The sequence below is a fragment of the Sturnus vulgaris genome, unplaced genomic scaffold (assembly GCF_052056855.1).
Source record: "Sturnus vulgaris isolate bStuVul1 unplaced genomic scaffold, bStuVul1.hap1 Scaffold_180, whole genome shotgun sequence".
Lineage (NCBI taxonomy): Eukaryota > Metazoa > Chordata > Aves > Passeriformes > Sturnidae > Sturnus > Sturnus vulgaris.
The window spans coordinates 739,211-751,209 of record NW_028276110.1 but is presented as its reverse complement, the minus strand read 5'-3'; the positions used below and the strand labels follow the sequence as shown (position 1 = coordinate 751,209).

General features: G+C 48.6%; 1 pseudogene; it reads left to right on the top strand.

Moving 5' to 3' along the window:
* Nucleotides 1-7,578: 7,578 nt before the first annotated feature.
* Nucleotides 7,579-10,339, top strand: LOC148218554 (28S ribosomal RNA; annotated as a pseudogene).
* The last annotated feature ends 1,660 nt before the right edge of the window (nucleotides 10,340-11,999 follow it).

The window sequence follows — 11,999 nt, the reverse complement described above, 5'->3', positions numbered from 1 at the left end:
GAACAAAATCCTGACTGAAGTTACATTAAAAAATTTAAATTTGTATCGTTTGCAGCAACTCCATTATGTTCCTTACTGTCCCAATTCTGTCCTTGGTTCCATGAGGGCACACAGTGTCACAACAGCCCCTTCATTCCATGAAGCCCTGCAGTGTCACAAAGGTCTCTAGAATTCCGTGAGGCCCCACAGTGTCACAAGGTCCCCTCGGTTCCATGTGTCCTGCACTGTTACATGAATCCTGAGCTCCATGGGGTCCTGTAGTGTCACCATGGTCTCCTCAGTTCCATGGTGACACAGTTGCCCAAATGTCTATGGTACCACAACTGCCCCTTTGTCCCTTTGTTTGACCTAAAACAGAACACAATAGCATGAATCCTAATTTTTTCCACCACACACCCCCAAAAAGATTATTCCACCAGTCAGCTTTCAGGATAGAATTCCATTTTTGAACTGGTACATGTGCCACTCTTTTAATTTCGTCACCAAGTTTGGTGATGACTTCCCCGTGGTCATCTATTTCCACACAACACTCAGATTCATTAAACCTCCCACAAACTCCTCCTTCTTCTGCCAGCAGATAATCTAGGGCAATTCTCTTTTGATATACAAATGCTCTCATTTGTGAATGCTGTTTGGCCAACAACTTTAAAGCGTCTGCTGTGTGGTTTGAGACGACTTCCATTACGGCCTGGAGCCTTATTAACCGGTTTAATAGGTAAATTGGAGTTCTATATTCCCAAGACCCATCCTGAGCCCAAGTAGCAGGTTCATAGTATGCTATAATTCTTTCTGCAGGCCATTCTTCATCTTTCCATTTTTGGTTTCCTCCCGCCATTGGAAAGTCGAGATTTAATTCTCTTTTTTTTCTTTCTAAGGTTTCATAAAGTGGTGTTCCTAGTATATTGCCCTTAGACCTTGGTATGACAAAGAAGGAGGGTCGTATAATCCCTAAGGTACAAGTTCCCTCCCATTTTCGGGGTAGTTCACTGTATGCTCGTTGCCCACAAATCCAATATATTCCATCAGGGGCTTTCCATCTTTCTTTTGTATTTTCTGGTTGTTCCCAATAAGATTTCAAGTCTTTTATGGATTGGTAGGGGTTAGCTCCAGGACTGTTATGCCAGCACAAATTAGTTTGATTATTCCACTTGCAATTCATTTCTTTTGCTATTCCCCAATATCCAGTAGGACTCTTGGGTCGCCAGGTCTTTGTGTTATTGTCTGAATTTACTACTAAAGTAGGTAGGCAAGGAGTATATCCCACCACTTCAGTGTATTTTCTCCCTTCCCGAGTTATACAAACTGTTCCAATGACTTGATGACTCAGGACCCAGCCTTCAGGCCGTCTTAGGGTCTTAGAAATTTGTGTATGATTTCATTTTAAAAATTGTTCTGGAGCCAAACCCTCACCTCTCCATGGCCATCTTTCAGCCATCCTAAGTCCTCCACAAACAAAACATTTAGATAATCCTAATTCGGTGGCAATTTCTTGCATTAGATCTACAAACAAATTTTTGTTTGAAGTTGGCAAATCCCAGTCGCTATAGTGCTGTTTTAATTGTTTATACAGCTCATCCAGTTCTTCTAACTCTTTCCTTTTGATTATTTCCCTATCCTTCATTGTTTCTTTTTGTTTTCCAATTAGTTTTTTCTTTGGCCCTTTTCCTTTTTCATCCTTTTCAAAACACAAAAAATGTTCGTATCTAGGACAGAGTTGATTATCATTAGGGTAAGGAGCTCGTCCCCTGAATCCCAAATTTTTTCTTACCCAATACAATTTTGAACTTTTTACACAAATTTCTAAGAAGCTGTTATGATCATAACAAGCTGCACTAATATATGGGTGTGCCACAAATACTGATTCCATCTTATTCTTGACCCACATGGAATGATTGCATTTGTCACAGGGATCAGGAAGGGTTCGTGTCTTTATTTCTGCTTCTTGAGTGGTTTGTCGTCTTGTAATTTGTTCCTGCATGGCCTGTTCTTTTCCATTCCATGCAGTCTTACTGTTCTGGCCAGTTGCTAGAGGTATTATTGTAAGCACCATGAAAAGAATCCTCAGGAATTTTAACTTTCTACCTGTCTCAAGGCCCCTTGGGTTGCAGCCAAGGGCCGAGATGTCCATCTTCTCGGTAGCAAAGTTTTTATCCTGGGATTTATTTTTCTTTGGTACCCTTGGCCTCATAAGGTTCGCACGATCTATTTTAACTTTTTCTGTTCCAAAGATGGCACAAAATATTTATAGTTCTGCAGCACTGCCTTATCTCTTTCCCTAGATTGATTAGCTATTTTTCCCAATCTACTAAAGCTCCGGAGATATGCCAACCACAACAAAAATTATGCTATTTCAGTTAAATAGTTCCTCTTTTCGGTCTTCTAAACCTTCTTTTCTACCAATAGATATACTTGCGATGCCAATTTGCTGGTGAGACGTATTTACTACGTGGCACATAGACTTCTTCTCCACAGCAACTGTCAGTTATGATACTCTGGTTTATAATATTTTGGATTGCTTGTTCTTTAGCCTGCACAAAAGTTAATATGGCAAGGAGTAGTTGGTCCTGATTCTCTATTAGTTGAATTGCGGCATAAAAGGTCCCATTTTCATGTCTTAATGGTTTCCCATAGAAGTCACTAAAATTTTTTCTGTTGTTAGCTGATCATGCATACGCTCTGAACAACTGAAACAAAGCAATTGTCTCTCTTTTTCTTTTGCCCTAGTTACTCTCCACCATGAATTAAAACAGCAAGTGCAAAGAATACGAATCCATGGGCAGCATTCTAAGCCATGAATACAACATTGCCAATATTCTAATTGTTTTTGGGCCTCCTCAATAATAGGTGTTACCAGTCTCTTTCTCTTGAGTTGCAGCTTTTCAAATAAATCAGTTAACGTTGGCGGTCGGAAGGTCTGGAGAAACTTTTCAATTTGTCTGGGATTTTCCCACTGATCAAGGAGGCGTCTGATTCTTTTCCATCGGCGCTGTTCAGCTTCTGAACTTAATGGGGTTGCAGTTGGCAGCCAATCCAGGATGTCTAGACTTTAACAATATACTGTCTCAAAACAAGTTTAATTGCTATTTTAAGCAATAACAACTTACATAATATCTTTTTCCTATATATGTATATATATGTATATATATGTATATATATATATATCTATCTCACACCTCCCTTTTGGTGCCAAAATACAGTGATTTTATGCCAGTTTCTTATCAATACAACTTTTTGGTGTCAAGTTCTCCTTTCCGCCTAATCATGAAGTTATTACAATTAATCAATTTTCAAATTCCCTTTCAATTTGATTTTTAGGTCTCCTGGTGCTGAAATAATTTTCCAATCTTTATTTTGTGTTGGTTCTTTTACTTGCAAAGCATGAGTCCAGCCTTTTCCTGCCGTTTGGACTGCTGCTTCTGTGGTTAAAAGAACCAGAAATGGTCCCTCCCATCGAGGTTCTAAACTTCCTCCTCTCCAGCATTTTATCAACACATACTGTCCTGGTCGGATAGAATGTATTGGAAAATCGAGAGGAGTGGTTTGAGCTAAAATGCCTTTCTCTCTTAATTCCCTCAAATTGTTTGTGATGGTTGTAAGATACCCCTGAATGGTTTTGTCCCCAACTAGGGAGGGATCCATTGTCATGCCTTGGGGGTAAGGCAGTCCATATAACATCTCATATGGTGAGATCCCAGTTTCAGAGTGGGGCTTGGTTCTTATATTTAACATGGCTAAGGGAAGGCATCTAGTCCATGGTAATTTAGTTTCTATCATTAATTTAGTTAGTTGTTATTTAATAGTTTGGTTCATCCTTTCAACTCGTCCCAAGATTTTGGGATGCCATGGGGTATGATATTCCCAGGTAATTCCTAGTGCTTGGCTTAAATTGTTAATTATTCTCGAGGTAAAATGAGTGCCCTGATCTGAATCAATAACTTGCACTAATCCAAATCTTGGAATAATATTCTCCATCAGAATTTTGGCTACCATTTGAGCTGTGGCCCGAGCCGCAGGAAATGCTTCTACCCACTGAGTCAACTGATCTACTATAACCAGCAGATATTTCCACCTGCCTACTTTAGGTAATTCACTGACATCAACTTGGATCTTTTCGAATGGCCGATAGGCTGTCCGAGGGCCTCCAGAGGGAGGACTCCTCAACATCTTTTTGTTCATCTTCTGACATGTGACACATCCTTGAGTAATTCGTTTCCCAATTTCAAATATTCCTATGCACTCATAAAATTTAAATGTAGTCACAAAGTGCCCTTGTGCCCCAGTGAGTTCTTCAATGTAAGTTGTCCAGGATCTGTTGGGCTATAGGTTTTGGGACTGCTTTTCTACCATCGAGTAGAATCCATTCTCCTGCCTTCAGGGTTGGCCCTAGTTTCTTTATAGCTTCTATCTCTGTTAAAGAAAAGTATGGTATTTCAGTTTGTGTTTCTGTCTCTTTAAAAGTCATAATTACACTGCTGTTTTCCCTTAGGGCAGCTCTTTTTGCTTCATCATCAGCCAAATTGTTTCCTCTTGTTTCAATATCTCTCCCACTCTGATGTCCTTCTACATGTACAACTGCTATCGTTTTTGGACCTTTTAAAGCCTCAAGTATTTCACTGACTAATCTTTGGTGTATTAATCCTTTCCCTTGGGTGTTTACAAATCCCCTTTTTTTCCAGATCTTTCCAAAGGTATGCACAATCCCATAAGCATACTTCGAGTCCGTGTATATGGTTCCCTCTCAATCTTTCAATAGCAACAATGCACGGAGTAATGCAAGAAGTCCACAGGCTTGTGCTGACCAGGATGAGCTAAGGGGACCAGATTATTTAACTTCTAATTGTTCTCCACTAATTATGGCATATCCAGATTTTCTTTTCCCATTTACCTCTCGAGATGATCCATCAATAAATAATTTTTCTCCTGTTCGCAGGTCCTCTTCCCTTAAATCTGGAAGTATTTTTGTTTGTAACTCTATGACTTCCATGCAATCATGTATTAATTTTTCCCCTGGGTCCCCGTATAGAAACTGGGCTGGGCTTTGTACATTTGTTACTTTCAATTCTAATTCTGGAGAGGTTATTAAGATAGCCTCATACTTTAATATTCGACTGTCTGTTAACCATTTTTCAGCCTTTTGAGCAAGACTTCCTCTAATGTTATGGGGAGTATATACTTCCAGTGGTGCCCCAAAAGTTGTTTTTTGAATCTTTTCTACTAGCAATGCTGTTGCTACCAGAGCTTGTAAACATGTTGGCCAGCCCTTGCTAACTGGATCAAGCAACTTGGAATAATATCCCACTGGCTTTCTGCTTCCTGCCCAATCCTGAGTCACTACTACATAAGCTGTTTGAAAGGTTGTATTAACAAATAATTGAAATGGCCTGTCTAAATCAGGAACGCTTAAGACAGGAGTTTGCAGAAGGGCCTCTTCAACTTGCTCAAAATTTTCCTGATCCTTTTCAGTCCATTTTAAGTGATTTGTAGTCAATTTTTCATATAAGAATTTTACTTTCCCACTAAATCCCTCTATCCACTGTCTACAATAACCCAGAAGACCCCAAAACTGTCTTATTTCTCTTTCACTCTTTGGGGGTTCCATATTTAATATTCCTGAAACCGTTTCAGGGTCTAAATTTTTTCTTCCTCTACTGATCCAATGACCTAAATAACGTACTTCTGACTCCACAAATTGTAACTTTGACCTGGATAGTTTTAACTCATTTTCTCATAAAAAATTTAAAAGCTGTATAGTCCCTTTCCTAGTGTCTTCTTCAGTTTCTCCAGCTAATAACAAACCATCTACATACTGTAAGAAGTTAATCCCTCTAGGTAACTGAAAGGACTTCAAGGGATCTTCTAATGCTCCCCAAAAAGATCTGGTGACTCAGTGAAACCTTGGGCTATTACTGTCCACCTAAGCTGTTCTCTTCTGCCTGTGTCTGGGTCCTCCCACTCAAAGGCAAAATAGTCCAGGCTACTCTCATCCAGAGGACAAGTCCAAAAAGCATCTTTTAAATCCACTGCACTATACCAAGTATAATGAGGGGCCAATTGGCTTAGTAAAGTCCATGGATTGGCCACCACTGGAAAACGAGTAATGGTGCTTTGATTGACTGCCCTGAGATCCTGAACTGGTCGGTAACTGCCATCAGGCTTCTTTACCGGCACAATGGGGCTGTTATGTGCTGACATGCAAGGTTCTGATATCCCCTGGTGCCTCAAATTCTCAATTATTGGTTTCAATCCCCTCCGACTCTCAGTGATATTGGATATTGTTTTACTCGAATGGGGATTTCTGGATTCTGTATTTCAGTGCTTAGGGGCTGAATGTTTAACTTTCCCACTTCTCCGGAATACCACACCGTATCACTAATTTCCTGATTATCTTCAGTTAAAGAGTAAATTTTAACTGGTCCTTCACAGGACTTTATTTGAATTCCCAGGGCTATTATTAAATCCCTTCCTAATAAATTCTTATTTGCCTCAGGTATTAGTAATAAATCATTCAACCCAAATCTTGTATCAGATTCTATTTGTACATCTTTAATTATGGGAACCTGAAAAACTTCCCCTTTAACCCCTATTACCAGGACACGCTCACAGCTAACACTACAGCCTGGAGGCAGTTTTCTCACTGTGGACCTAGAAGCTCCTGTATCTACTAAAAATGTGATTTCTTCATTTTGAGGACCTACTTTTAATTTTATCAAGGGCTTTTCTGATGTTTTGGTCCTCATTAAATAAATGAGCCCCTGACCTCCCTAATCTTCTTGAAACATCTTTTCATCCTGCTGCCTCTTTTTGCAGACTATCAGTACTTGTCCTTTTTGGTGACAGTAGAAACAGATGGTGTCCCAGAGGGAATTGGCCATGGCTTTAGGGACAGCAGTGCAGATGGAGCCTTGGTGGAGCAGAGAGAAGTTGAGCAGGAGGAAGTCCCTCGGGGTGTGCAGCTGGTGGTCGCAGACTCTCACAGGGATGAGGAAGCCGTTGCCCAGAAGGGCAGCCTTGGCGATGCCCAGGAAGAGTCCCAAGGGCGGGAGCTGCAGCTCTGGTCTGGAAAGGCCAGGAGGAGGAACTGGGTGCTGGAGCTGCTGCTGGAAAAATATTGGAGCAAATATTCCAATGAGAGCTTTGAAGGCCAAAGTGGAGCAGGGTTCCATGTGAACAGCAGTTGAACATGGGTCAGTTGGTCCTAAGCGATAGGCGAGCGCCGTTCCGAAAGGGCGCACAATGGCCTCCGTTGCCCTCAGCCAATAGAAAGGGAGTTGGGTTCAGATCCCCGAATCCGGAGTGGCGGAGACGGGCGCCGTGAGGCGCCCAGTGCGGTGACGCAACCGATCCCGGGGAAGCCGGCGGGAGCCCCGGGGAGAGTTCTCTTTTCTTTGTGAAGGGATGGGCGCCCTGGAATGGGTTCGTCCCGAGAGAGGGGCCCGCGCCTTGGAAAGCATCGTGGTTCCGGCGGCGTTCGGTGAGCTCTTGCTGGCCCGTGAAAATCCGGGGAAGAGGGTGTAAGTCTCGCGCCGGGCCGTACCCATATCCGCAGCAGGTCTCCAAGGTGGACAGCCTCTGGCATGTTGGAACAATGTAGGTAAGGGAAGTCGCAAGCTGGATCCGTAACTTCGGGATAAGGATTGGCTCTAAGGGCTGGGTCAGTCGGGCTGGGGTGTGAAGTGGGGCTGGGCGCGCGCAGCGGCGACTCTAGACACATGTCGGTGCCCTTCCCGTGGATCGCCCCAGCTGCGGCGGGCGCTGCTCGCCTCCTCCTCCGCCCGCCCTCCCCCTTGCCGCAGCCTTCGCCCCAGCGGCGGCCGCCGTCGTCGCCGCACGCCACTGCCCCCCATCGGTTCCCGTCGGCGGGGGTCCACGCGGTTCACGCAGGGGAGGGTCCCCGGGGGGGGTCCCCGGGCCAGCGCCCCTCCTCGGCCGGCTCCTAGCAGCCGGCTTAGAAGTGGTGCGGACCAGGGGAATCCAACTGTTTAATTAAAACAAAGCATCGCGAAGGCCCGAGGCGGGTGTTGACGCAATGTGATTTCTGCCCAGTGCTCTGAATGTCAAAGTGAAGAAATTCAATGAAGCGCGGGTAAACGGTGGGAATAACTATGACTCTCTTGAGGCGGCTTCCTGAGAGTATAGTTACAACCTGGGCTCAGCTGCAGAAGTCACACCTCCCCGTGGTCCCGCCGTCACCCGTGAAGGGTGGCCAAGTTGACTTCTGCCCCAGGGCGAGCAAGGGGTACCGTGCTGCCCCTCCCTGCCTGTGGGAGCCGCGCCCCACTTGCAGTTTCGCAATCCGCAGAAACAAACCTGATGGTCGAGGCTCGCTCATCTCCGTGAGAGTGCCCTCTTCCCAAAGGCCTCGTCCACGGGCCAGTGAGTTGGACAAATGTGCTGGCAGCAGGTTGGTTTTGGACATGTTGCCAGCCGGGAACCCGTAACAAACTGAAGTTGACGATCCTCCGAGGGGAAGCCCCACTCCTCTCGGTTGTACCTCCAAATCTTGGGCACTGCTGACCTTGGGCCAGGGGTCATGCAACCCAAGTCTGCCATGTCCCGTCCAAGTCCCGCGGGGTGGCATAGCTGGATCAAGCACAGCAGCACTCGGGGGGTAGTGCTGCCATGAGCCACCAGGGATCCCCCAAACTTCAGTGTGCGCCGCTGCCTGCCAGGGCCGGCCTGAGTTGGCCTCTGCGTTGTGAGTGGAACGTACGTCAACCCAGGCAGCTGTGCGACAGGGCATGTGTACCTGTGATTGCATTCGCGGTGTATGTCCGTTTGTTCCGACCATGTGGGCGCGCCGGGTACCCACGCTGGTACTGCCACCACTGGTGGGAGTACAAAGATTTGTACCCGACCCCATCCGTGCACTTGGCTTCATCGCGGGTTGACTTGAAGGGGCCATGCACTCATGTCCCACAGTGGCCACGTCACTGGGGGCCTGGTCGTACCCGAGTCCAAGAGAGGCCGGACTCTCGGTGGGTCTCACTTCCGCGCACTGTGCACCCGCGCAGTGTGAGCATGTTACCGTCAATTGTCCAGGACTTGGCCGAAATGACCGGATTCGACCACGGTGGACGGGCCACCGTCACTTAACCTGGAAAGGGAACATATATAACCTACATGTGTTCGAAAAATAGCCAAATGCCTCGTCATCTAATTAGTGATGTGCATGAATGGATGAACGAGATTCCCACTGTCCCTACCTACTATCCAGCGAAACCACAGCCAAGGGAACGGGCTTGGCGGAATCAGCGGGGAAAGAAGACCCTGTTGAGCTTGACTCTAGCCTGGCGCTGTGAAGAGACATGAGAGGTGTAGAATAAGTGGGAAGCCAGGCACGCGCTCGGCGGCGCGGGGCGACCCGCCCGTCGGCGTCCCGGCCGTCGGTGAAATACCACTACTCTGATCGTTTTTTCACTTACCCGGTGAGGCGGGGGGGCGAGCCCTGAGGGGGGCTCTCGCTTCTGGCACCAAGCGGCTGGCGCACTCCGGCCGCGACCCGCTCCGGGGACAGCAACATGTGGGGAGTTTGACTGGGGCGGTACACCTGTCAAAGCGTAACGCAGGTGTCCTAAGGCGAGCTCAGGGAGGACGGAAACCTTCCATGGAGCAGAAGTGCAAAAGCTCGCTTGATCCTGATTTTCAGTACGAATACAGACTGTGAAATTGGGGCCTCACGATCCTTCTGGCTTTTTGGGTTTCAAGCAGGAAGTGTCAGAGAAGTTACCACAGGGATAACTGGCTTTTGGCGGCCAAGCGTTCATAGCGACATCACTTTTTGATCCTTCAATGTCGGCTCTTCCTATCATTGTGAAGCAGAATTCACCAAGCGTTGGATTGTTCACCCACTAATAGGGAACGTGAGCTGGGTTTAGACCATCGTGAGACAGGTTAGTTCTACCCTACTGATGATGTGTTGTTGCAATAGTAATCCTGTTCAGTACGAGAGGAACCGCAGGTTCAGACCCCTGGTGCGTGCGCTTGGCTGAGGAGCCACTGGCGCGAGGCTACCATCTGCAGGCTTATGACTGAATGCCTCTAAGTCAGAATCCCGCCCAGACGTAGCGATACCGCAGCGCTGCCGGTGCCTCGGTGGGCTCGCGATAGCCGGCCACCCGCCCGTCCATGGGCGGGCCCGGTGCGGAGCGCCGCTCGTGGTCGGGAGCCAGAGGGGCGGATGGATGCGGTGCTGCCTCTCCCCCGTCGCGTACCGCATGATCGTGGGGCACCCGGCGCTAAATCATTCATAGACGACCTGATTCTGGGTCAGGGTTTCGTACGTAGCCGAGCAGCTCACTCGCTGCCATCTATTGAGAATCAGCCCTTGACACAAACTTTTGTCGCTCAGCTGGCTGACCTGCCACTCCAGTGCTTGGGTGCGGTGCCTCCTCCTTCCTCCTCCAAGGCCTCTCTTGGAGGGCTGGGGCCGACAAGGGGCCCTGGTTGCACGGCCTGCCTTCGTGCCCTCCTTCACTCGGGTCTCAGGCCCGATACACAGAGTCTGGGGCCCGGGCACCGAGCAAGGGCATTGTGCCGCCCACGTACCCTCTCGGGGAGGGCATGTGAGAGAGACCCTGCCGGATCCCTGGCAGACCGTTACTGGGTAGACCAGTTGCCCTCCGCCTGCATTAGTCTCTGGTGGTCTATAGCCGGGCAGACCTGTTACCCTCCCCCGGTCTTGTGGGACACATACTGAGAAAGTAAGAAAATTAGAGCCTGAATAATATTCCAGGCTGGAGCTTTTCAGCTCAGTTCCCAGCCGATAAGCTGGTCCAGCTCAAGGCTAGGGAGAATTTCTCCCAGGATGATAATTTGGTTAAAATAAAAAGGAATTAATAACAAAGATAGGACACCTGTTGTGGTGTGTGACTAGGGCCTGGGAATGGGGTGTCTTCTCTCTGAACCAATCACCTTTTCTCTACTCTTGGAATTGCGAGTCATGCTATAAAACCAAGTGTGTTTCTGAATAAACTTGTCTCTTTCCTTGCTATCATGAAAGATGACCATGTAGCTGTGCATCTTATTTCCGCCGCACTTAAAGGGTTAAAACCCCATTCCACGGCTACACGGTCTCAGTCTCTGGCAGCCAACTGCGGGGTAGACCTGTAACCATCGTCCAGCCTTGCCGCCTGGCCGCCGAGCGATGGCGCCGTGTCCCTTCCATCGGACGCGGGGCCTCGTTGCCCTCTGCAGAGCTGCGAGCACGCCTTCGGCGGCCGGCCTGCACTCGCAGCCGCGCAGGCAGCCCTGCTCACGCGTGTTCTTCCCCCCTGAAAGCCGGTACGTGAAGGCGGGCGACTTTCGGTCCCAGCCTGCGCCGGTGTCCCTGCCGGCTCCACACGCCGGCGGCCACTGGCGAGCTCCGCCGGGCTCAGCCCCAGCCCCAGCCCCAGCCGCAGCCCCTGTCCGCTCTGCCGACATGGTGCCGGCACCCCGCTTCCCCAAGCACTCCCCGAGAGGAGCCGGCAGTGTTGCCGCGCTCCCTCGCCGTGCCCGAATGCACAGCAGCCCTGCTCCGGGCTTCATTTCTGCATCACTCACTCCCTCACCTGCCCGCCGCGCTGCCGCCCTGCCACAGGCTTGACGGGTGCAGGGGCTGAGCAGGAAGGAACGTCAGCAAACCAAAAGGCTCAGAGAAAGCTGAACAGAAGGCTTCTTCAAAAAGGGACAGACCGGGCCAATCATCCCGCCACCACCTGCAGTCTGCCGCCAGCCCTGCTTCTGCACCAGGCTCTCAGCCTGCTGGTCTCAGCATCAGCCCCCTCACCTCCCTGCTGCTGCCGCTGCCGCTCCGTGAACTGCCCGGTGGGACCCTGGGCGGGGGCGGGAAAAGTCTGAAGATGGCGCCAGGGAGGCTGATGGTGGGGGGCGGGGTCGTCCTCAGCGTTAATGGGCGGCCAGAAGAAGATGGGACAGGGGACAGGGAGAGGGCATGAGAGAGGGTGTGGGGGGGTGTCTGTGTGTGTGTCTGTGTGTCTGTGTGTCTGTGTGTGTCTGTG